We start from the raw sequence: 26,789 nt of genomic DNA on the forward strand, positions 1-26,789 counted from the left end.
CTTAGTAGAAATCTATGCAACTGCAAGTTGAAACCTATGAAAGTTGTTCTATGCAACTCAAAAGCATTTAAACCAGACAAGAAAATTGAAACGGATTCAATTGAAGAAGGGGAAAAAAAGTAGTAGCTAGTGAAATTTTGGAAGATTTGTAAAGAAAAACTAATGGAGTTTGTCTCTTACTTATTTTTTAGTGTATTTTGTTAGCATTTGTCGGCGTATTTCTTTACAAGCTTCAATAATCTGTTTATGCACCGTTCCATTCAAGTACATAATTTGTCGCTTTTTATTTTTTCCTTGTCGCTTCTACATATATATATATATATATATATTTAATAGCGTGGTGTTCTACTTTAACCATTTTTTTTGGGATAATTTCAGAAACCTCCCTTGAGGTTTCTTACTATTCCACTTAGTTCCCTTGACATTTTAAAAATTGCAATTGCCTCCCTTAATTTGACACTTTGGTAACCAAACTTTAAAATAGAGTCAAAATTTAATGAATACCCTAAAATGCCCTTTTCTTACAAAATTCAATTTGTTCTTCTAAACAAAAAGAGCGTCAAGTTTTTCATGTCAATATTTGTTATTTGATAATCAATTATAACAATAAATCTTTTGTTGTAATATGATATTTTTCATATTGCTTTATTGGGAATATAAATTCTTTTTATGATAGAGAAGAAAGTGCTATTTTGTTTCTTTTAAAGTTCATGGAGTATTTTTTTAATAAAAATTTATGGACTAGTTTAGTGGTAGAACTATCATAATTTGATAGTGATTTTGGGTCATTTGGTTTTAACATTGTTGATTTATCCTTGATTTTGATACTAAATAAAAGAGCTACAAAAAAATTGGAGGATATTAAAAGTTGTCAAAAAAAATATATTACTAGTTTAACGTTTAATTTGGATAGATATTTGGAACAACATTGATAATTCTTCTATACTTCTAATAAAATATAAGAAAAAATGAATAAGAAGGGAAAAGGTAAAAAAAAATTATAAAATCCTTTGCATAAACATGGCAATAAAAGAGTTTTATTAAAAATATTAAGATTAATATTGTCATTTTAAATGGATAAGGGAGGTAGGTGTAATGTTTAAAACCTTAGAAGAACCAAGTGGAATTATTAGAAACCTTAGGGGAGGTTTATGAAACTATCCCTTTTTTTTTCCCTCTCCATTATCCTAATAAACCACGGACAAATACCGTATGATTTTGTCACCTGTGGTTTTGCAAATACAAACCTACTGCTTCCCCTCAATTCCTTCCTCGATCTTTCTGTACAACGTACTATCAAGTATCAATACAGCACACCAACCAGTTTACAACTTTCCTATCTCTATCTTCCACCTGCATATAATTCCTTTCATCTAATCAATTTGAGATGAGCAGTAAACTTCCCCTCAATTCTGTGGTGGACGCATTCTGTAATATCCACTGGAAGTCAGACAAGAAACTCGAGCATTATTAACAAAATGGATCCACTACAATCAGAGGAATATCGTATGGCTTTTAGTGTTGGAATTCAGTAGCTGCTCCGCCTTATCCCCATTACGTAAGTTTAATGAAAACAATAAGTTACAGCATACAAGAGGTTATGCAGAAGATTTGCACCCTGTAGAAATGAAATCTGAGCAGCGTACTGACTTATACGCGTGAAGGGATTGTGAACCTGTAACTGGGCAGACCCACAAAAAAATTTTTGAGAGGAATATTTTCTGGAATGGCAAAGCATGCTCAGGATGGTTCCTCATGCGTTCATAAGTTTCAATCTCACTAACACTTCCCTAAATCGGAAACATGTCAACCATACCACTTCCTGTATATTCTCCACCATCATCATCACAACCACCACCATCCGCAGCCCTCACCATCCACCACCACCACCTGTCCTTCTCCTCCGCCCATCAGAATCACCACCACCACTGGCTTCAATTTGATAAGCATCATTAGCTGTCCTTCATTCCAGTTCACTCTGTCATATTTAAATGTTCCAGTGACTTTCTTTCTCATAGTGTTGCTGGTTAGTAAAGTTTCATTGACAACAAGTGCCTTCTACCGTTTCCATATGTTCCAGCTTTAGCTGACCATTTTTACTTGGATTCTTTTTCCTATTTTGGGTTGCCGTGGAGGGATTGGGGTGCAGGGGTGAGACAGGGTGATCAGTAAGAAGAGGTATTCATAAGATTCAGTTAAAATCAGACAAGAAAATCATGCATTAATAGTAAAATGATACGGCTTCAATCTGCAGAATATCTCAGGACTTCTAGAATCGAAATTAAAGCACCGACTCCACCTTATCCCAATTATATAAGGAACAGAAGAAGAACAAATTTAATGAAAAAACGAAGTTGTAGCGTACAAGATGAAGAGCGTTCAACTACTACTACTTAGAACTCTTCTTTGCCATGCAAAAAAAAAAAAACTCTCCAGCCATGTGTGTTGACTCACAATTGATCTTCTTATAGACATTCCTTAAGTGTACTGTGGGCTTCAAATTAATGACAAGTTAATTTGATTAGATTTATCCCAAAGTTAGTAAACTTCTCGCAGTTCAAATAGCCTCTTCAGCTTCATCTGTTAGTAATTAACTGCAATTTGGCTTAAAAATCAAGAAGTCTAGGAATAGATTTATGCCGAGATCTTCTCATACCAAAATAAGATCCTGTTGTATGATATTTACTCTTTTTGCTGTTTTTGCAAGCTGTTAAAATTAAATGCTCATCAACTATCGTCTCCATTTTCTCCTTCTCCAAGCAGAAAATTTATAAACAAGCTAGTAGAACTAGAGAGCATCCCATGTTCTTAGATCCTATTATATTAAACACCCTGAATATCATGCTTGAAAACTATAAATTCAACAGTGTAAATTTATCATCAATCAAAAGATAATACGACCCCATTCTATCAAAATGACTAACCAAATAGATTAATTACCAAAAAATAAAAGGCAGAAGAGTTGCAACTTATAGAATTGCATTCTGAGCAAAATACTGACATGTACATATGATGAGATTATGTTCCATTACTTGAGCACACCAGCAATTTTTTTATGCTGAGGCTGATTGCTTCCATGTTCTTAAGTTTCAACCTGAGGAAAGCTTCCCAAAATTGAAAATATTGACTTCATCAATTCCACTTCCCATACGTGCTCTCATCCCTTATGTTTCCTTAACACTTTTATTAACCATATAATTTCGACTAAATGTGTCAAAGCATTGTTATCCAATCTAAAACTTCATATTTAGAACAACCTTTCGTGTTTCTCAAAACATATACATTTGCTATCGATATAAATGGAATAGAAAATTTAGGCACTAATTTAGGTCAAGCCAAAGCATACATAGCATACATGGAGATCATCGCGTGACCATGCAGTCATGGCCTTTATCTCTTCGGCTAATTGACGATCATATCTACTCGAAATTGACAGTATAGCGTTAAATGTATGTTTCTGCTAGCCATAATCCGCTCGGACAAGCTATTAACTACAAACTGAAATTCTGACTTTTCCACGCCTAGTCCTATACAGGTGCTAACTTCTTCGTTTTGCCCTCCATGTCTTGTTACAGAACATTATTTGTAAACTTAGTAAAGTCTCAGTTTGCTTAGCATTTTAAGCCTCATGATATCCAAAGATTCAGGGATATATGATCTATATTATGCAGAATAAGTCAGCAATATGAAACCACCACCTGGTTATTAGTTTTCTCCAAGCAAGTTGCATTTGTCAACCGATGACTAATATTCTGTAAGAATAGAGCAAACCAGCAAATTCCAAACAGCAGATGCTATGTTGTTTAGATCTCATCTCATGTGGCTCATTCACTTGAAAATTAGCCAACTAAGTAGTATGAGATTTAGATCTCTTCATATGGCATGAAATCCAAAAAAAAAAAGTTCATACATCCATATTGTAGTAGGCCAGACTTACCTATCTCCTTAGCAGTTGAGATAGCATAACTAGAAGATGCATCTTTTGTGTGGTCTTTAGGATCTGAAAAAGGTGTTGAACAAAGAACTGTTGATCAAGTGGCTCTGGAGCAGGTTTCATGAATCTGCACCAAGAAATGGTGGTAATTCCAGCAGTGCTTGCTACTGTTGCTGAGGCAACACTCCAGAATTCCTGATGCGTCTTTGTTAGAATTATCTGCGCAAATATCACATTAAGTTCAATTGCAATTCTAGATATATCTTCATAGATTGAGCATGCTGCATTTATGAAATGCCCAATTGCATCTTTTCTTAGTTGCTGCACATATTGGGCAGACCTGGAATGGAATGGTCAAAAAAACCATCAAATTGCCACTGAGAATTGAAAACCAAGAGAATCAGCATCCAAGAAAAAATCAATACTATTATTAATATAGATGTAATCCATGCCTGGCTCCTGTTTAATAAGGTACTTGTCGGTTTCTTTCGAATTATTGGTTTGTGGTCCCATGCATCAATGAGTTTGTGTGGTTACACTTACACAATACCGTATCACTCGAGCTTTTTCTAAACAAATCCAGTGGGGAAAAGAAACATGCCGCTGTATTTGGGCTTCCGTTGCTATTCATTCTAATAAATCAATACTATTATTAATATAGTTGAGCTTATTCTAGAGTCCATAGGGTTTCTTTTGTTCCCTTTTATTATAGATTAAAATTAACAAGAAAACATTCTGGGTTTGAATGTTCTGTCTATAAGATTATTTAGTGGGAAAAACATTATGGTTACAATATATGATGCAGTCTAGTAGTTGTTTCACTTGCAAACAACTTGGATGGAAATTTTTCTTTTTTTGCATAAGAAATCTAAGTGGTTATGGGGAACTTGTTCTGTGAGCTATTGCATGTTGTGGCTCAATGTTTTCCAATAGTTTGGCTGCATCCTCAATCATTTTGCGTCTATTTAATTCTCTTTTATTCGACCATATGAGATTAAAATCATAAGATTGACATGGGTATTCTGGTTTAGCTCTTTACATGTCAATTTCGTGATTATTTTAGCACAATTTTCATTTATAGTTAAGATTAAGAATTATGGATAAATATGGATGCTTTAATTAGCCCCGTCTCAACGCGATTATTTAATTGGATAATATATGCATTGAGGGTCAACTTTAAGGTTTTGGATCTCTTTTTATGCTAAACATTGACATATTCTATATGAATCCTTCTAAGAATTTTATGAACAAAAGTGCCATTTATCTGTTTTGCTCTTCTATATATGAATGATATGGAGAAGAGTTTATGGACATAAAATTTTTGTCTCAGTTAAATAATTGATGAATTTTAATGAATGGAATCACCAAAGTAACTTTTATTATATTTATTGAATTATTTAATAAGGATTCTGAGATGTTCATGTTTCAAAGTTCTGTGTTAGTTTTCAGCTTGAATTTTTATTAAAAGTTGAAATTGCTTTTTGATATATGAACCTTTGGTAGTATTATAATTACTGATTGTCTTCTTGGTTCATCTACTTGTGAAGAATATGCCATCTACCTGTGAAATTGCGTTTTGATATATGTGCATCACTTTGTCTTCTTGGTATTATAATTAAGAAGATGTTGTTGTTGTCGTCGGAAACACGCAGATCATATGTAATTTGTTTGACGACCAATACTATATATATGGTTCACTTCAAGGGATGTTTTATGATTACTATGTTTACACTGTTCCATATTTGGGATGCATCTTTCCTTTTCAGCGTCTAAAGCCTATTATTGGATTGAAGGAAACTTGAATTTAAGATCGAAATTGAATTTTGTGCCATAAAAAGTCAATAATTTTTTTTTTGGAGTGAATTACTGTACTACATCATTCTTGTTAATCATAAGTTGGTGAGTTTTTCTCCTTCAAGGACTTTACTATTGACAGGTAGCTCATTCAATTGATTTATCAAACAAACTGTTTTAGATCTTTCAGGTGACTCTTGTCAACTCCACAATCCAAATGTAATCACCTACCTTTTACATTTATGAACAATGCTCAAAAGTCCCATATAGGTTATATACACTTGAAAAGACTATACTCCCTCCGTCCCACTTTGATAGTCCTGTATTTCTTTTTCATCTGTCCCAAATTTAGGGGTGGCAATTCGGGTCCAAATCAGGTTGGCGGGTTGGGTCTGACCCGACCAGTCAGAAAATCTGTTAACTCGAACCCGATCCGCCAACCAGTGACGAGTCAGGTATACTGACCCGAATCTGAAAATTTCAGGTTGACGGGTTGGCGGGTCGATCCGAAATGACCCGAAACTTAATTTTAATTTATCACTGTAATTTCTAATAAAATTAATTTCTCACAAAACTAATTACATAATCAAGTAATAAAAATTTAAATAAATAATTCCAAACCAAATCTAAAATAAATTAAACACCATAAAAGTGTTTTATCCCAAACAAAATATAAAATAAATTAAAACAGTATAAAAGTGAAAAATAATATAATATATTATTTGTCTAAATATAATAATTTCAACTTCACACAAATTAAATAAATTCATTTAGGATTAAGTAATTAATACCTTTGAAAAAAAGAATAACTTAGTTTAGTTAGATTAAATTATTTTTATGTTTATTAAATTATTTTTAATTCGTAAACGGGTCATATCGGGCCATATCAAGTCATCACGGGTTGACCCGAAATCGACCTGTTTTCTTTTCGAGTTCATCGGGTTCAACCCGATTCTGACCTGAATTCCCGAAACCTCAACCCAAACCCATTAATTTCGTGTTAGGTTCGTATCGTGTTTTCAGGTCGTGTCGAAAATTGCCACCCCTACCCAAATTGTAGTCCATTTTCCAATTAAAGAATGTAGTTGTATTTTAATTTTCCTAAAATACCCTTATTCAATGTAAGTAGTTGTTACTATAAACCTATCCCATTTAATAAGAGTTGATTCTTTTTTTACCATCAATTGAAGTTCCCATAAAGTTGTACCATATTTAATATGATGGTATTTTAGAAAAATAGCAATCTAAATTTACTTTTCCAACAAAGTTAACTACTTTTTCTTAAACTGTGTGAAAAAAGAAACAGGACTATCAAAGTGGGACAGAGGAAGTAATTTATAATCGTATAGTTGGGCACACCAACTTCCATTTGCATAATTAATGGTAAAGCAATAATGCACTGGATGTACGAATCCGAACCCAGGTATGGTTTAAATCGAGGCCTTCTATCATACAACAAAAATTTATACGTCCCACATATGGCATCGAAAACATTATACATAACATGATTTGAATCTTATATCTTCTTTTTTAGATCAATCTTATCTCTTAACCTTTCAGGGATGGTCACATTAGCAACCTTTCCTATCCAAATTCGACACACAATTTCGTCAAAATTTCAGGAAGAAAACAATAACAAGGAGAAAATGAATAAATGACTCGAGCAAAGCTACATAGGTCTTTAACTAAAGCTGAAATTTTGATGCAGTAAAGAGCGATCGAGCATGGGGTTTTGTTTCCAATTCTCTGTTGAATGAAAGTTCTTGTTACTTGGGGAATTTTGCATGTTCAGTTATTGGGTAGTACCGCTGAATAATAGGATACTCATGAACACGAAATGGGCCGACCCAAAATCTTAGTCTCAAGCTATTTTATGGCGTCATTCTGATTGAGACGCCAGTCTAGGAGAGCATGGGGCCACAAAAAGTTGGGGAAAAAAAAAAAAGGTTTCTAGTGGGGCCCTGGGGAAGATTTTGATTTTTGAGTGCTCTCTGCTTGTGAACTGTGAACTGCTTGGGTGAGAATTATTTAAACGAGTATTAGTTTTATTTTTGTTTAATAATTGGATTTAAATACGGGTACTTTTTTTTTTTTTTTTTTTTTCAATGATAGAATTTAGACACAAGTTTAATTCAGGACAGAAATTTCCGGGACATTGCGCTATAAAGATAGATTGGCAACTTAACTATCAAAGTTCTAAAGGACGTGTCAAAACAAACGGAGGGTCCCGCATGCCGATTCACCCCGTAACAAAGTTCCAAAGAAGTGTCAAAACAAACGGAGGATGCCAAAACAAACGGAGGGTCCCGCATGCCGATTCACCCCGTAACAAAGTTCCAAAGTGTCAAAACAAACGGAGGGTCCCGCACTATCTTATATCTGAACTTTAAATACACATCTTATATTTGCCTTATACTTGACTATTTACTAGGGGTGGGCACGGGTCGGGTACCCGCCCCTAACATGATTTGGCTGACCCGACCCTAATATATCGGATCAGCCATTTTGCGACCCTAACCCGTTCCTAATATTTTCGGGTACTCGAAAAAAAGGGGCGGGTCATAGGGTACCCGCCCCTAAAAAAAAACTATTTTTCAATAAAAAAAATTTATTTTCTACTTAATATCAACATGTTTTTCAATAAAAAACATGCTTTTCCAATTAATATTGGTAGAGATATTGTAATTAAAGTCCATACATCACCATTTTCACACATTTTATCCAATAATCAAATCGATCTCATAAATTTAGTACATATTAGAATATCTAATGGACAAAACGAAGTTTCATAATAATTTTGAGTACATCACCATTTTCACACATTTCATACTTCTACAACACAACAAACATAAGGATAATAAGTATTTGGTAACTTCTCCAAGGATATTATGGTACAAGACCGCATCTCAAATAAGTCAATTGTGAAATCAAGTTCGGAAAAGAATTGAATAGAACTAATTATTTTTGAAAAAAATATAACCAAAATAATGTTAAAAATCTTCCCCAACTTCTTTACATCTTTGGAATAGACCTTATGGTATTAAGGTGATGAAAAAGAAAAATAAATTTCTTACACTAAATAAAAGAGACAAATTTAAGAGATATAATTGCAAATGAATGACACAAATATTTTAATTATCTAGCTAACAGAAAATTGAGACTCCAAACAAAAATCTTTGATTGAATTGATGCAAGATTTGCAGGAAAGATCGATGGAGGTAGAATAAAAATAAAAAAGATGAAAGGGATGAACAATTTTTATAACAAAGTTTCACAAATTTTTTTTTCATTTTGTTCATATTTCACCGAGAATATTCACTTCCTTCAAAAAAAATGAGAAGAGTAGATCATATAGGATTAGAATATGAGGCTGCGAGCCACTTCACTTGCACTTAGGATTAAAAATTACAAAATTATAAAATGATCCCTACTTTTTTAATATTTATAAAATATACCCTGCGGGTCGGGTACCCGCGGGTTTTTATTTTTCTGATCCGTATCCGTACCCGATTTTTCGGGTACCCGACCCTCATCTGCCCCGCTAAGAAAAATCGGATCGGGTATCCTATTTTTCGGATCGGATCGGATCGGGTTCATCGGGTTTTCGGATCGGCGGGTTTTTTTGCCCACCCCTACTATTTACTAGAAATTTAACAACAGCATAAATACTTTAAATGTCAATACATATTATTAGCTTAGTTGATAAATACAAGTTGCTTCCTCGTACAGAAATCGCGTGTCTAAGGGCCTCAAGCGATGCTTTAATGGTATAGTATAAGATAGTTTGAACAACCAAACATGGAATAGCACCAAATAAAGTATAAGATAGTTTATGCTCAGCACGCCATTGATTCCTTAGACTACAAAGACCAGTAACTTCCCAATGTACCCAGCAATTGGGCTAGTTTTTTGTGGATTTTCACTTAAATGAATTATATTTAATCCGCTCAACTTTAGATTGGATTGATTTTAGATTAGGTCATATTGAGTCATCTCAAATCCATAATCAAAACATTGTCCAACATATTAATTAATACATTGTGATGTTTTATAAACTTTCTCTTGTACATTTACACATACAAAAAGATTTTATTCACACATATAAATATATTTTCACATACATAAATATATTTTCACACACTCACTACCTAAGTTCTTTGGAAACACATCATAAATAGAATAATATTTTATATTGCCTGTATTGCAAAATTTGAATAATAAATTGTATATTGAAATAAATTAGCTAAAAAATTTTGTTTACCATATGCCTTGTAACACTACTAATTGCTAGAAACTTATTTTTTGTTTACCTTATACTCGTCTTCGATCTCCAGGTCATTGTCAGGTGAAAGTGGCGTTCGCATGGGTCCCGCGTATTGTCAGAAGATTAGCTTAAGTAGTAATGGGTGGACTTAGAATGGAGGGGTTCCAAAATTGTGTCAATTCACTTGATAATTCCTTAAAAAAAAAAAAAAAATCACTTGATAATGCCCCGGTGAAAAAAAGTGATAACAAAGAAGGGACTAAATTCCTTTGAAAAAAAGGTCACTTGATAATGACCGATGACGAGACTACATCCGAGATTTCCATCCGAGATTTCTCGCTTATTTTAAAACAAAAAATTAAAAAAGGTGCCAGACCATCGCACCTGTTCGTATACCTATGTTGTAAAGAAAGAATGCTTTGTATACCTGAGTAACAAAAAAGATAATGACCCGGTGAAAGGATGGTCAGGCAGAGCACATACCTAGCTAGGACTTTAACTACGTATGACGTATCTTGTACTTGACCTAATACTAGAACTTTAACAACAGCATAAATACTTTAAAATGCCAAATGCCAACACACATTAGTTTGGTTGATCATAAGTATAGGTGACTTCCTCGTAGCTAGAGAAATCGTGTGTCTAATGGTCTCAGGGGTAAATGTTCTAGTGACAGTCATTAGAGGCGAAAATACCCTAAAACAAAAAACTTTAAATAGTCAAACATGAAATAGCACCAAATACTACTGTATGAGATATTTTATGCTGAGCATGATGCAATTGGTTCCATAGATAACAAGGACCAGTAACTTCCCGACATGATTAATTTAAATGAATTGTAAAGCCAAACTAAAAATTCATTTTTTTGATGCTTTCTTCATTTTTTTTTAATTGTAGTCAAACCTCACGACTAAACCAAAGCAGTGCATTATGATATTTATGTGTACATAGAGCAAGGTACAACTAGGGGTGGAGCTGATTCAAGTTACTCGACTCGAGCTCGATATGTACTCGATCAGAAGCTCGAACTGCTCGTTAGAGCTATCGAGTCGAGCTCGAGCTCAGAAATTTGATATTCGAGAGCTCGACGAGCTCTATCGAGTATCACATAAAAAATTTTTAAAAAAAAATTATATATAAAATTACTAATATAGGTAAATAAATTCTGAGAAATTACCGGTGAGTACCCTTATCGAGTCGAGCTCGAGCTTTTTAAGGATTTGATCGAGCTCGAGCTCGAGCTGTGATTCTCCGACTCGATCGAGCTCGAGCTCGAGTATAATTATATTATAGCCGAGTAGAGCTCGAGTATAGCGGTACTCGAGCTCGACTCGGCTCGAATACACCCCTAGGTACAACCTGACTTGGGTTCAAACTTTTTTTCTCTTACCTATATTTTTGGGAGTTCACTTATATATAGAAAATGACTTTGAAAATGACGGTAACCATGAGCTAATTTGTATTTGTTATACAAGTCGTATGCCGTTTAGAATAAAATTTTCTTATTTTTATATCCAATGGATTATATTTGAACACTATTATATACTATCAAAATAGAGATCTGAGATTGTCTGCCTAAAACAGAAAGTAGTCTAATAAAGTCTTTCTTTAATTTACAAACTAAACAAATCACGATTACTTTGAGTTAAATTTTTCAAGTCTAACAAAGATTATCTAACTTTTTGCGTTACTTGAGAAAAACAATGTAATGGAGTTTGCTTCTGTTGATTCTTGAACAAGTCCTTCTCCAAAAACTAAAGATAAGGCTCTGCTAAAAAGAATAAAAATAAAGAAGGTAAGGTCCTCATGTTGAAATGAGTGAAGATGTGGACAAAGTACCGATTTAAAGGCGGTTCTTCACTTGACAATAATATATACGCACACTATCACAATGACCTGGTGAAGAAAGTGGAGCTCCAGCTCATTGTGAAGTGAAGCTGGTGCTTGCATGGGTCCTGCGTATTTTGGGAACAGGGGCGGATTTAAAGTGGGGGCACTGGCCCTTAAATTCCTATAATACATCTACAATTTTGACATAATTTTAAAGGTGCCTCCATAATTTTTTTTAGAAAAAATATGAAAGAATGGGTCACAAAATTTATATCATTCACTTTCCTCCTCTAGTTCCCATTTTTCCACCAATAGGGCCAAGTACCAATTATATCAGTCATTCCTTTTTGTCTCCCCTCCCCAAGTTCCCTTTACTCCTGTGGTCCCCCATTTCCCTTCATAATCGGCTCCTTTTCTTCCACACTCAAGCCAACTACCTTTTCTTTTTATCACTTCATCCAATTATCATTTACTTCCTTTGTCCCCACTCCCCAATTTCCCTTCTCTCATCAATTGATCTTCTAGGACTTGGGTCCGCCACATTTTGCAGCTCTTTTCACCAACTTTAGGAGACCATCAAAATCAGGTTCTAAACAATTACTTATTATTATTATTATTTTAAATTTGATTGCAAATATATTTCTAGAGTATGAGACTATTACTGTTTTAAAGAAATTTAAAAATTGATTAGTTAATGTAATAACTAATCAATGGGTTATTTGATAAATATTTTAACTTGTGAAATGGTGATTTTATGCATGAAACTTTTTTTTTTTTGCTTAAAAAATTAGAAAAAGAGTAGATAAAAAATTTTAATATTATTTTTGTCTCCACTAAAATTTTTTTCTGGCTCCGCCCCTGTTTGGGAAGATTAGCTAAGTAGTGCTGTGGTAGAATATTAGAAGGTTGGGTTTCCAAAATTGGCATTCACTTGATAATGACCTGGTGCAGAAAGTCAAGACGATCCGCACTCATACGAACACCGTCGTCCGCTTTCTTCACCAGTCATTGTCAAGTAAAGGTGGTGTTCGCATGGGTCCTGCGTATTGTCAGAAGATTAGCTAAATAGTAATGTGGTAGAATTAGAAGAGCGGGGCTCCAAAATTGGCATTCACATTCACAGGAGTGTTTTGTCATTGGATATTCTATAATTTACATGCATGGCTGCCTGGCTACATGTTTTGTTTTATAGATTGACACTTACAGTTACAGGTGCCTGAAGGCAATTGGCATGGCATGGCAGTGGCGTGTAATTTTTTCCAGTCCTAGTGTCTGTGGCGCCCACCGGGCCACCACCTTATCCGGTTTTTTTTTTTTTGGGGTAATAATTACCCTTTCCCTGGCCCCTGGGGACGCACCTACAAGGTGAGATTCTTAGTATGTAAATGCTTGTGCGACGATATAAATAAAGGCCCAGCCCAACACAACCGAGGTGTCTAACCCATTGAGAATTTTTCTTACCGGAGAATTACCCGTCCCAGAAATGTTGGGAGAACTCAGGCTTGCAGCTATCAACTTCTTCTTGACCTTGAAGAATTTCGCTCAGGGTCAGGGCTTCCCCGCATGGAAATGGTGGGAGTCTCGAAACGGGGCCGCCCAACAGTCGCCAACCGTGCAACTCCAACTCCAACCTGGTGCAGCATCTCAACTTGCGGAGCAGCCGTCCCTGCCTACCTTCCGGCAACCTAATAATGGCGCTGATCAGAACCCCAACTTCGTTGACTATGTGATGAAGATGCAATGGGCGTTGCTGGTCATCGGAGTTTGTATTGCAGCCTTTAGCGCCGCCTTGCAAGCTCTCCAAACTCCTGCACCTCTCCCTCCAACCTTTCACTGGTTTTGCATGCTTCTGCAGCTGGCCGTTCTTGCTTTGTTGGTCTCCGTTTACATCCGCCGCCGTTACGAGACGGCATCTCTTGTCATGGCACATGTTGCAATTTTCTTGGGCGCCACTGCATTCATGCTGGCCATTGGAGTGACTTTTGCGGCTCCGCTCACTGGGATATCCATCGCACTCTACTTCGTTGCAATCCTCGCAATCATCTTTGCTAATCGTTGAATCTCCTGCTCAGGTATTTGTTTATTAACTTTTTCTTTTTCTTTTTGGCATTTTTCAGCATATTTGAACTTGTTTTTTTATATACATATCTACCTGGCTGATATGATGACGTACTACTTTTTATATACATATTTTTCAGGACGTACTACTTTGTTATTCTCTGAAATGCTCGAACTTCTTCGCTGATATGATGACGCCAAAAGTTAAGCTCATGTTTTTTCGCTTTGTCTTTTCATTTGTGTGTGTGTTTTACGAAAGCGTGTAAGTCAAGACAAGATGTTGTCGGAAATATGCAAGTCACGTAGTTCATTTGCCGACTAGTCCAGTAGCATAATTCACCTGATCAAGGATGTTTTATGATTTCCATGTTCGTGATGTTCCATTCTTGGAATGTGAACATCATGCTATAATTGGAATTTCTGGTTATATATAAGTGCATCTTTTCCTGTTCTGAAGAGTGTGAAGCCTATTATTTATTGGATTGATGGCACTGAATTATTTATTTCACAAAAAAGGAGAAAAAGAAGAGAGCAGAAAATTCGAGTGTCAATAACTAGATTTTCTGCAACTGATGATTGGTTTTATTGCAGTGCATGCAACGACAGAAGAAAGGATGTGGACAATAAATTAGGAAAAACTAGAATTGTTAACGATGATTCAACTTTTTTTTATAAAAAAAAAATAAGAAAAGAAAAGCCATGATTGACTTTATTCTCTTGAAAAAATAAAGAGATCTCTTCAAGAAAACTCGAATTCAACATTGAAGTTGAAATTCCACAAATCTTGTGTAGGGCAAGAATGCACTGGATGTACAAATCTGAACCCAGGTATAATTTAAATCTAGGCCTTCTATCATAGAGCTTCTGATGAAGTAATTAAGCACAGGAAAGCACTGATATGCTAGCTTTTATCCTTCTAATATCTCCTGTACATTAGAGCTTCAAGATAATACATAATAGTTCAATAGCATGAAAGTGCCATTAATACCCTGTGATAACCGATGATGCAGTGCTGCCATAATGCTTGCTCAAGAGTACAAGTAAGAAAGCAAAATGGCTCCTCCTCGCAGATAAAAGAATACTGATGCATTATCTGGTATCATGATTGCTTATAAGTCGATTCATTACAAACATACAATGCCAATATGTAACCAAGCCTAATTGACTGACATCAAGGCAAACTGTAGTATCTTCCACCATTAAGAGTAACCTGATATCCAAATTGTGTTGTATTACATAGAGAACAGACCAGCCTAGAAAATAGTTGACATGATGACTTCCTGAAAGAAAGCAGCTCGCTGCGTTCTCTCCTCATAATTTTGCTCCTGAACTGCATCTGAAAAAGATGGTCTGTCGCTGCAAGAAGAAAATTGATCAGAATTTTGTCACCCTATCTTGAAAGTCAAGGTCGCACACAATGGAACTCTAATCTTTCAGACGAGTAAAATCTTTAAATTGCACATTCATTCTTGATTAACTTCAGACATGACAGATTGGATTGAAGAAAAATTTGCACTGACATGACATGCTCTGCCACCAGAGCAAACAACAAAAAAGTTACGATATTATTAAATCAACTGGCACGCAGACATACAATGCAATGCCACCCCAAAATGCAACACGCTGATTACAATGAAGTAGTAGTAACTACCGGGCTGCAATTAATTCGGCGGAGGTTGCCAGAATGTATCATCTATTCTGACGGTACCCACATCCCCCGGCCGCCCCCTCTCTCTTCCAAGCCTACAAAATGGGCGGATGATGTCGCAGGCAAGCATCGAATCCCCATGTATGTGTTTTTGAATTGTCCTACCTTTTTTGAGTAACGAATGAGTAAAAAATTATTTATCATTCATTCAGACATCCGAATAGTGTAAAAGGATTTCCATACTAATAGTTGTGTTGGAAAGATATATCCGAAAAGTAAGCTATCGAGTTAACACACTAATTAAGAGGATTACACCAAAACCCCTTGCAAGCTCCAATTTAGCCCAGGATGTTTTAGTCACCAAAACAACGTTGGTCGAAACCTATAAAAGTTGTTCTATGCAACTTTTCATCTAAATCAAGTAGGCTCAAAGGCATTTAAACCAGACAAGAAAATTGAAACTTAATTAAAGCATGCTGAATTACCTTGTAAAACACTCGACCCAGCACGATCTGAGGATCCTTCATCGTCTATCTTTTCTTGTAGAAGTTTTGATGTAACTAGAATTTGGTGTTGATCTTGGTTTGGAAAACATGGAAGGGAGGCTCATTTTAATATATTCTTCCCCTCAATTCCTTCCTCGACTTTCCCATCAAGCATCAAAACAGAACACCAACCAGTTTACAACTTTCCCTTCTCTATCTTGCACCTGCATATAATTCCTTTTCATCTAATCAATTGAGATAAGCAGTAACCTTCCCCTCAATTCTGTGGTGAACGTACTCTGTAATATCCACTGGAAGTCAGACAAGAAACTCGAGCATTATTAACAATCTGAGGAATATCGTATGGCTTTTAGTGTTGGAATTCGGAAGTTGCTCCACCTTATCCCCATTACGTCAAGAATAAAAAGAACAGCGAATTTAATGAAAACAAGAAGTTACAGAGGACCAAAGATTCAGGAAATACTATCTAGAATTCTTCTTCTCAGAAGCAATCACTTTGCTCTTGTTTTTATTCGACTTTCCATGCAAAACTACCCTCCAGCAACATGTGATAACTCACATTTGATCTACTGACAGGTGTTCATTTATGCAAGTATATTGTGGGCTTCAACTTACTAACAAGCTAATTAATGTTATTACTTGTTAATCAAAAATTGGTCCCAGCAGTTCAAATTTTTTCCAGCTTCATCTGAGTTTTAGTAACAGCACTTTGGTTTCAAATCAAGAAGTCTAGGAAGAGATTTATGTGGAGATTTTATGATCAAAATAAGACACTTCTATATGACATTTACTCTTTGCTGTTTTCTCGAGCTGTTCCATTTAGATGCTCATCAACTATCATATCCTTTTTTTTTTTTTTTCAAACTTCTCCAAGCAAAAAATTTAAAACAGAAGCTAGTAGAACTAGAGAGCATCTAAATTTCTAAACTACTATGAGATTAAAGATCCTCATAGCCATTCTTGAAAACTATGAATGCAAGGGCTTAAGTTACTTATCGATCAAAAGATTATGCATCTCCCTTTTGTCAAAAGAACTAAATACTAAGTATAAAATACCAACAACAAAAACAGAGAAGATTATGCAGAAGACTTGCACCCTGTAGAAATGAATTCTGAGCAGCGTACTGACTTATACGCGTTAAGGGATTGTGAACCTGTAACTGGGCAGACCAACAAAATTTTTTTTGAGAGGAATATTTTCTGGAATAGCAAAGCATGCTCAGGATGGTTCCTCATGCGTTCATAAGTTTCAATCTCACTAACACTTCCCTAAATCGGAAACATTTCAACCATACCACTTCCTGTATATTCTCCACCATCATCATCACCACCCCCACCATCTGCAGCCCTCACCATCCACGATCCACCACCACCACCAGTCCTTCTCCTCAACCCATCAGAATCACCACCAACACCAGCTTCAATTTGATAAGCATCATTAGCTGTCCTTCATTCCAGTTCACTCTGTCATATTTAAATGTTCCAGTGACTTTCTTTCTCATAGTGTTGCTGGTTACTAAAGTTTCATTGACAACAAGCGCCTTCTACCATTTCCATATGTTCCAGCTTTAGCTGACCAGTTTTACTTGGATTTTTTTTTCCTATTTTGGGTTGCCGTGGAGGGATTGGAGTGTAGGGGTGAGACAGGGTGATCAGTAAGAAGAGGTATTCATAAGATTCCACGAAAATCAGACAAGAAAATCGAGCATTAATAGTAAAATGATTCGGCTTCAATCTGTAGAATATCTCAAGACTTCTTGAATCGAAATTAAAGCACCTGCTCCACCTTATCCCAATTATATAAGGAACAGAAGAAGAACAAATTTTAATGAAAAAACGAAGTTGTAGTGTACAAGATGAACAGGATTCAACTAGTACTACTTAGAACTCTTCTTTGCCATGTGTTTTAACTCACAATTGATCTTCTTATAGACATTCCTTAAGTGTACTGTGGGCTTCAAATTAATGAAGTTAATTTGATTAGATTTATCCCAAAGTTAGTAAACTTCTCGCAGTTCAAATAGCCTCTTCAGCTTCATCTGTTTTTAATTAACTGCAATTTGGCTTAAAAATCAAGAAGTCTAGGAATAGATTTATGCGGAGATCTTCTCTTATCAAAATAAGATCCTGCTGTATGATATTTACTCTTTTTGCTGTTTTAGCAAGCTGTTAAAATTAAATGCTCATCAACTATCATCTCCATTTTCTCCATCTCCAAACAGAAAATTTATAAACAAACTAGGAGAACTAGAGAGCATCCCATGTTCTTAGATCCTATTATATTAAACATCCTGAATATGATGCTTGAAAACTATAAATTCAACTGTTTGAATTTATCATCAATCAAAAAATAATACGACCCCATTCTATCAAAATGACTAACCAAATAGATTAATTACCAAAAAATAAAAGGCAGAAGAGTTGCAACTTATAGAATTGCATTCTGAGCAAAATACTGACATGTACATATGATTCTTGGGAATATTTTCTGGAATAGCAAAGCATGCTGAGGCTGATTGCTCCCATGTTCTTAAGTTTCAACCTGAGGAAAACTTCCCTAAATTGAAAATATTGACTTCATCAATTCCACTTCCCATACATGCTCTCATCCCTTATGTTTCCTTAACATTTTTATTAACCATATAATTTCGACTAAATGTGTCAAAGCATTGTTATCCAATCTAAAACTTCATATTTAGATCAACCTTTCGTGTTTCTCAAAACATATACATTTGCTATTGATATAAATGGAATAGAAAATTTAGGCACTAATTTAGGTCAAGCCAAAGCATACATGGAGATCATCGTGTGACCATGCAGTCATGACCTTTATCTCTTCGGTTAATTGACCATCATATCTACTGGAAATTGACAGTATAGCGTCAAATGTATGTTTCTGCTAGCCATAATCTGCTCAGACAAGCTATTAACTGCAAACTGAAATTCCGCCTTTTCCACGCCTAGTCCTATATAGGTGCTAACTTCTTGGTTTTGCCCTCCATGTCTTGTTACAGAACACTATAAGTAAACTTAGTAAAGTCTCAGTTTGCTTAGCATTTTAGGCCTCATAATATCCAAAGATTCAGGGATATATGATATATATTATGCAGACTAAGTCAGCAATATGAAACCACCACCTGGTTATTAGTTTTTTCCAAGCAAGTTGCATTTGTCAGCCTATTACTAATATTCTGTAAGAATAGAGCAAACCAGCAAATTCCAAACAGCGGATGCTATGGTAATAAGATCTCATCTCATGTGGCTCATACAGTTCAAAATTAGCCAACTAACATTAGTAGTATGAGATTTAGACCTCTTCACATGAGATGAAATCCAAAATAAAGTTCATACATCCATATTGTAGTAGGTCAGACTTACCTATCTCCTTAGCAGTTGAGATAGCATAACTAGAAGATGCATCTTTTGTGTGGTCTTTAGGATCTGAAAAAGGTGTTGAACAAAGAAATGTTGATCAAGTGGATCTGGAGCAGGTTTCATGAATATCTGCACCAAGAAATGGTGGTAATTCCTGCAGTCCTTGCTATTGTTGCTGAGGCAACACTCCAGAATTCTAGATATACCTTCAAAGATTGAGCATGCTGCATTTATGAAATGCCCAATTGCATCTTTTCTTAGTTGCTGCACATATTGGGCAGACCTGGAATGGAATGGTCAACAAAACCATCAAATTGCCACTAAGAATTGAAAACCAAGAGAATAGCATCCAAGAAAAAATCAATACTATTATTAATACAGTAGTAATCCAGGCCTGGTTCTTGGTTAATAGGATAAGGTGTTTGTCGGTTTCTTTCGAATTATTGGTTTGTGGTCCCATGCATCAATTTAGAGTTTGTGTGGTCACGTATCATTCCGGATTTTTCTAAACAAATCCAGTGGGAAAAAGAAAGGATGTGGTTACGTATCATTCCGGTTCACTTCAAGGGATGTTTTATGATTACTATGTTTACACTGTTCCATTCTTGGAAAGTGGGCATCATGGTGCGATTGAATTTATAATTATATAGAAGATGATGCATCTTTCCTGTTCAGAGTCTAAAGCCTATTATTGGATTGATGGCACTGAAACATTTTTTTAAAAAATAGAGAACATAGAATTGGAGTGTCAATACATAGAGCTTTACAATTCTGCACCTGATGTTTGGATTTATTGCAGTGCATGCAACAAAATAAGAAAGGATGTGGATAGGAATAACTAGAATTGCTAACCATGATAGACTTTGTACTGACGAACTGTTTTAGATTTTTCAGGTGACTCTTGTCAACTCCACAAACCAAATATAGTCACCTAACTTTTACATTTATGAACAATGCTCAAAAGTTCCATACAGGTTATATACACGTGAAAAAGATTATAATTTATAATCCTAAACATGGGCACACCAACTTCTATTTGCATAATTAATGGAAAAGCAATAATGCACTGCATGTACAAATCTGGACACTGGTGTGATTTAAATCAAGGCCTTCTATCATAAAACAAAATATTAGATGTCCCATACATGACGTCGAAAACATTATATATAACGTGATTTGAATCTTATATTTTTCTTTTTTAGATCGATCTTATTTCTTAACCTTTTAGGAATGGTCACTGCAGCAACCTTTCCTACCCAAATTCTCCAAATTCAATACACAATTTCGTCAAAATTTCAGGAAGAAAACAATAACAAGGAGAAAATGAATAAATGATTCGAGCAAGCTACATGGGTCCTTATCTGAAGCTGAAATTTTGATGCAGTAAAAGAGCGAGCTTGGGGTTTTGTTTCGAATTCTCTGTTGCATGAAAGTGCCAGTCACTCGGGGGATATTGCATGTTTAGTTACTGTTGATTAATAGGATACTCATGAAAATGAAATGGGCCGGCCCAAAATCTTAGGCTCAATAGCATCTAACCCCACTCTATTTTGTGGCCCCTTACTGATTGAGACGCCAGTCCAGGGGAGCATCGGCCGAAAAAAGTTGTAAAAGAAAAAAAATAGGGTCTCATGGGGCCCCGGGGAAGATTTTGATTTTTGAGTGCTCTGCCTGTGAACTGTGAAGTGCTTGGGTGAGAATTATTTAAACGAGTATTAGTTTTATTTTTTTTTTTGTTTAATAATTGGGATTTAAACGCGAGTGCTTTATTTCTTTTCTTTTCTTTTTTGAATGATAGAATTTAGACACAAGCATAATTTAGGGCAGAAACTTCCAGGGCCCTGCACTATAAAAGTAGAGAATGACAAATTGGCACTTGACTATCAAAGTTCTAAAGAAAGTAGCAAAACAAACAGATAGTAACTGGTCTAACCACTCGGCCAATGGCTCAGTGGCCATCTTAAATCCCTCTTTGGACTGTAAGTGAGGTTTGAAATCTCACATGCAACGAAAAAAATTTAAGAATTGTGTTATAACACTTTCTTAATTTAGTTAGGTCAGTATATCCATTAGTTCCTGCCACAAAAAAAACAGATGGTCACCGGTCAACGTATGGCGATTCACCTCAAATGTAAACTATTTACCTTGTACATTAAATGCGGAGTCAAGACAAATCCACGACAGCCATCCACCGCCGGAGTCCCCAGCACTTATATTTGTCGAAGGTGCCAAAACAAGCAGATGGTCACCGATCAACGTACGGCGATTCACCTCAAAAGCAAACTACTTAGTACTTACCTAATACTTTAAATGCTGAGTAAAGTCAAATCCACGACAGCCGAAGTCCCCAGCACTTGTATTTGTCGAAAAAAAAGTTTTGAATTTACAGATACCAAATTTCAAAGGATAGGAATATAAAAATAAATAGTGAATTAAACAAATCCAGCAGACCAACCGAAGGACCCTGGGGTATGCCTAGACCGCCTCCACTGCATGCAGCCGCCACACCACCGCCGTGCTTTTTCGATCTTGACTTGCGGAATGGATTTAGAAAAAAGAAGATTCCTTGAAAAAGACGTACGTGCGGTTGGCTCCTCGAGTCCAGGAAGCCTCTCCGTCACTCGCCCCGCTAAACTCGTAAAGCCACTACGTTAAAAGAGGCAAATACTCCTAATATATTCTGCTACTGTTTTGTGCTCGGTGTTGGGCCTGAATTTGCAGTATTAGTAAGTTCAAATGATGAAAACAGGGTAGTGCTTTTTCGATTCTAGTATTCCGTTGCAACATATGTTCAGATGGTCTAGTCTAATAGCACTGGAGTGAACGTGCGGGAGGAATAGCTTGATGAGTGACTTTTTTTTATTTTTTTATCCAATGGATTATATTTTAACGCTATTACATAGTATCAAAATAGAGATCTGATATTGTCTGCCTAAAACAGAAAGTAGTCTAATAAAGTCTTTCTATAATTTACAAACTAAACAAATCATGATTACTTTGAGTTATTTTACAAGTCTAACAAAGATTATCTAACTTTGTTTTGCATTACTTGAGAAAAACAATGGAATGGAGTTTACTTCTGTTGATTCTTGAACAAGTTTTTCTCCAAAGGTGTTGGTGTTGGAAGCCTGAACAAAAACTAAAGATAAGGCTCTGCTTAAAAAAAAAAAAAAAAAAAAAAGTCCTAATGTTTCGATCGATTAAGTATAGCGTATTAGATGAAATGCGTGAAGATGCGGACAAAGGACGACTTAAGGCGATTCTTCACTTGACAATAATATATATAGTTCTATACGAACTCTAGTTTTGAATGATTACTTGACAATATATATATGTCAGTCAAATAGATTCTTTTTAGCACATCAAAATCTTGCTAAATGATTACAGACTCTGAATGATTACACTTATTCTTCTTGAATGATTTTGAATGCTTTTGACTGAATAAATAGTGTGTGTACAGACTAGGAATTCATTGGTTATTTATGCTTATGCATTTTATTTTATGATTATGTTTCTGATTTTTTGCTGCAGAATGCTGAACTGAGTGCTCATGTGACTAAACAGTAAAGAGGAAGGAATCTGTTGTCCTGTGTTAGGCATTCATGTCGTTTGATTATGAGTGCAGTTTCATTGGATGTTTTTTAGTTAATGTGTATTATGTAGTTATAGTTTTAGTGGACTCAAGCACAGAAATTCTGTAATAGCTAGGTTGTTGCCATTTCAGTTTGTATATACCTTACTCTTTTTATATGTATTTATGGATCATGATGTTATGTACGTACATTTTTTGTATTCCATGCAGTTAGTGACTTTCTCTGAACATATTTTGTTCTATTTGCTTAGATAGATGTTTCTGCTTGAACATTGGTTGAATGATGGTAATGGTACAATGTGAAAATGGTATATTAGAAGCTCGGGAAGATGTTCTTTCCTAGCTCATGAAGTTGAAACCCACTCAATCGCTGATGAATAGCAGTCACAATATGCAAGTGAACATTGATCATATAATTTCTGAAGCATTCTTGATGGGAGAAAAAGACTTTGGGGTTAAGAATCAAGAAATCATATAGAGAAAAAGTTGAAAGTAATGTAAGGCGAGATTATAGAGCTTTCCTAAAATTGATTCTTTATTTGGTTCATTATTTTTGAAATAAGTTCAATTCTTGGACTTCCTTTTTTTTGCACATTGCTTTTTCATTTTTTTGTGTGTTCGTCCTAGATTAGATTAATAGTTTAAGTATACTTTCAACAGTAATTAATTTATAATCAGTTCCACAATTTAGATCTTAATTTTCTTTTTATGACGTTTGTATAACCTATAAAAGTGTTGGGTATATCATAATTGTTAACGTGTCTAAAAGAAAATGCCTTCTTATATACAAAACAATTAATGTCATTTTTATATACAAAAACAAGTAATGTCATTTTAAATGTGAAGTGCCTTATTGAATTTCACTTTGTGTATTTCAAGCTTCTCCAAGACGAAAATTCGCTGAGAAGATTTTGAGTGCCCTGCCCAGTTTCTTTTTTTTTTTTTTAATTTTGAAGTTTAAGGAAGGGATATTTGAAGTTTAACGACCGTTATACAACTTTCAAAATAAACAAATTCATTATAATTTTTTTTAATAATTTTATAAACCAAATCGCGGTCACTTTCACAAAAGTCATATTTTTCCATAAAAGACCAACTCTTGATGACTTTCCTCCATTATAAGAACAGAGTACCCATTTTTCCATAAACAAATTTATTTATTGGATAAAATAAAAAAAATTCATTTTTCAATAAAAACACCAGTTTTTTATGAGTTTCCTCCATTATAAGAACAGAGTACCCATTTTTTCATAAACAAATTTATTTATCGGATAAAATAAAAATAAATTCATTCTCCAATAAAATACCAGCTTTTTATGACTTAGAATAAAGGGTTACAATCTCGCTGTCTCTATCACCATCAACTTTTGACTCCCTACTTCTTCCATCCCACCCCAACACCAGAACGAAAAAGATTTCATAAAAGATCTAATCTTGCATGAAATGATCAACTATAAAGCTTTATTAATATGCCAACCTTTTTTTAAAATTAAGAAACAAAATGTATCAATAAGAGACAAACAAATACAAAATATCATTTTGTTATTTTAATTGAGATACATATTTAATATACGTCGACAGAGCAAAACTATAATGAAACAAACAAATTTATCTCTCATTTGTATATAATTATTTAGAACTTGGCATAAACAAGTGATTGCAACCCAATAATCTAGGAAAATTTATTGAATTTCACTTTGTGTGTTTCAAACTTCTCTGGCCTCCAAAGACGAAAATTCACTGACAAAAAAAGACCTGTAGAATACCTATACTAAAAAATATACTTTTCTACATAAATTATTATTTTGATTAGTTCAAAACTGGGCAGGGCATTTTATATTTCTATCGCGCGAAGCGCGTTCATGCCTCCTAGTATAAATAAAGCTTTCAAGTTGAAAGCTTTCGTCGATTGGTAGATCAAGCAAGTTGATCACCTTGGGGCCCTCTCCTAAAAGCGATCAAACTTGAAAGCTTAAGTTGATCATCTTGGGGCCCCCTCCTAAAAGGGGCCAAAGCTTTCAAGTTGAAAGCGGTTCTTCGTTTCTTCGATTCTTTGAAAGCTTTCTTTCACGATAATAGGTGGGACTCGACCCGGTGATCTCTAATAAAGACCCAATGAGACCACCACTGACCTGTCCACCGGAGGGCGTGTGTTTTGTCATTGGCTACATGTTTTGTTTTGTAGATTGACACTTACAAGTGCCTGAAGGCATTTGGCACTCTTAAATTTGAGAACAAATCGTCAGTTGCGATGCAGTCAGTTCCGTCGATTAGTCAGCACAGCAGTGGTGTGTAATTTTTTCCAGTCCTAGTGTCTGTGGCGCCCACCGGGCCACCGCCCTTTCCGTGGGAACGCACCCGCAAGGTAAAGAATCTATGTATGTATATGCTTGTCCGACGATATAAATAGAGGCGCAACACAACAGAGGTGGCAAACCCATTGAGAATATTTCTTCCGGAGAATTACCCGTCTCAGAAATGTTGGGAGAACTCAGGCTTGCAGGTATCAACTTCTTCTTGACCTTGAAAAATTTCGCTCAGGGTCCGGGCGGCTTCCCGGTATGGAAGTGGTGGGAGCCTAGAAACGGGGCCGCCCAACAGTCGCCAACCCCCCAAGTCCAACTCCAACCCAGTGCAGCATCTCAACTTGAGGAGCAGCCGTCCCTGCCTGCCGTCCGGCAACCAAATAATAATGGCGACGATCAGAACCCCAACTTCGTCGACTATGTGATGAAGATGCAGTGGGCGTTGCTGGTCGTTGGAGTTTGTATTGCAGCCTTCAGCGCCGCCTTGCAAGCTCTCCAAACTCCTGCACCTCTCCCTCCAACCTTTCACTGGTTTTGCATGCTTCTGCAGCTGGCCGTTCTTGCTTTGTTGGTCTCCGTTTACATCCGCCGCCGTTACGAGACGGCATCTCTTATCATGGCACATGTTGCAATTTTCTTGGGCGCCACTGCATTCGTGCTGGCCATTGGAGTGACTTTTCCGGCTCCGCTCACTGGGATATCCATCACACTCTACATCGTTGCAATCCTCGCAATCATCTTTGCTAATCGTTGAATCTCCTGCTCAGGTATTTGTTTATTAAATTTTTTCTTTTTCTTTTTGGCATTTTTCAGAATATTTTGAATTTGTTTTGTTATTTACATATCTACCTGGCTGAAACAGGGCTTGCCAGGACGTACTACTCTGTTATTCTCTGAAATGCTCGAACATCTTCGCTGATTTGATGACGCCAAAATTCTACTAAAAGTTTCGCTTTGTCTTTTCATTTGTGTGTGTGTTTTTGGAAGGATTGTTATCCATGTATTTTACGAATGCGTGTAAACAGGGCAAACAGACAAGATGTTGTTGTTGTCGGAAATATGCAAGTCACGTACTCCATTTGCCGACTAGTCCAGTAGCATAATTCCCCTCAAGGATGTTTTATGATTACCATAATGTTCGTACTGTTCCATTTTTGGAATGTGAACATCATGCTATAATTGAATTTCCGGTTATATATAAGTGGATCTTTTCCTGTTCTGAAGACTGTGAAGCCTATTATTTATTGGATTGATGGCACTGAATTATTTATTTCACAAAAAAGAAGAAAAAGAAGAGAGCAGAAAATTCGAATGTCAATATACAGAGGTATTAATTTCTGATGATTGGTTTTATTGCAGTGCATGCAACGAAAGAAGAAAGGATGTGGATAAGAAATTAGGAATAACTAGAATTGTTAACCATGATCGACGTTTTTCTTTAAGCCACCATTGACTTTACTTTCTTGGAGAAATAAAGAGATA

General features: G+C 35.6%; 4 long non-coding RNA genes across 7 annotated transcripts; 2 read left to right on the forward strand and 2 right to left on the reverse strand.

The window, feature by feature from the left end:
• Window positions 1–1,096: 1,096 nt before the first annotated feature.
• Window positions 1,097–4,404, reverse strand: LOC113739867 (uncharacterized). 2 transcript variants are annotated; one of them, XR_011813066.1, is made up of 2 exons: window positions 3,938–4,404; window positions 1,097–1,978 (listed from the first exon to the last, which is right to left on the reverse strand). It is a non-coding gene; the product is annotated as an uncharacterized lncRNA (long non-coding RNA). The 2 variants fall into 2 exon arrangements; XR_011813065.1 differs by having other exon boundaries at window positions 1,097–2,114.
• An 8,831-nt stretch (window positions 4,405–13,235) lies between these two features.
• Window positions 13,236–14,332, forward strand: LOC140004917 (uncharacterized). Its single transcript, XR_011812732.1, has 2 exons — window positions 13,236–13,894; window positions 14,021–14,332. It is a non-coding gene; the product is annotated as an uncharacterized lncRNA (long non-coding RNA).
• A 619-nt stretch (window positions 14,333–14,951) lies between these two features.
• LOC113739866 (uncharacterized) lies at window positions 14,952–20,094 on the reverse strand. 3 transcript variants are annotated; one of them, XR_011813068.1, is made up of 3 exons: window positions 19,804–20,094; window positions 16,014–19,692; window positions 14,952–15,236 (listed from the first exon to the last, which is right to left on the reverse strand). It is a non-coding gene; the product is annotated as an uncharacterized lncRNA (long non-coding RNA). The 3 variants fall into 3 exon arrangements; XR_003460333.2 differs by lacking the exon at window positions 19,804–20,094 and having other exon boundaries at window positions 16,014–16,324; window positions 19,413–19,797; XR_011813067.1 differs by lacking the exon at window positions 19,804–20,094 and having other exon boundaries at window positions 16,014–19,797.
• Window positions 20,095–25,268: 5,174 nt separating this feature from the next.
• LOC140005273 (uncharacterized) lies at window positions 25,269–26,530 on the forward strand. Its single transcript, XR_011813070.1, has 2 exons — window positions 25,269–26,074; window positions 26,170–26,530. It is a non-coding gene; the product is annotated as an uncharacterized lncRNA (long non-coding RNA).
• Window positions 26,531–26,789: the final 259 nt, after the last annotated feature.

The sequence above is a fragment of the Coffea arabica genome, chromosome 4c (assembly GCF_036785885.1).
Source record: "Coffea arabica cultivar ET-39 chromosome 4c, Coffea Arabica ET-39 HiFi, whole genome shotgun sequence".
NCBI lineage: Eukaryota > Viridiplantae > Streptophyta > Magnoliopsida > Gentianales > Rubiaceae > Coffea > Coffea arabica.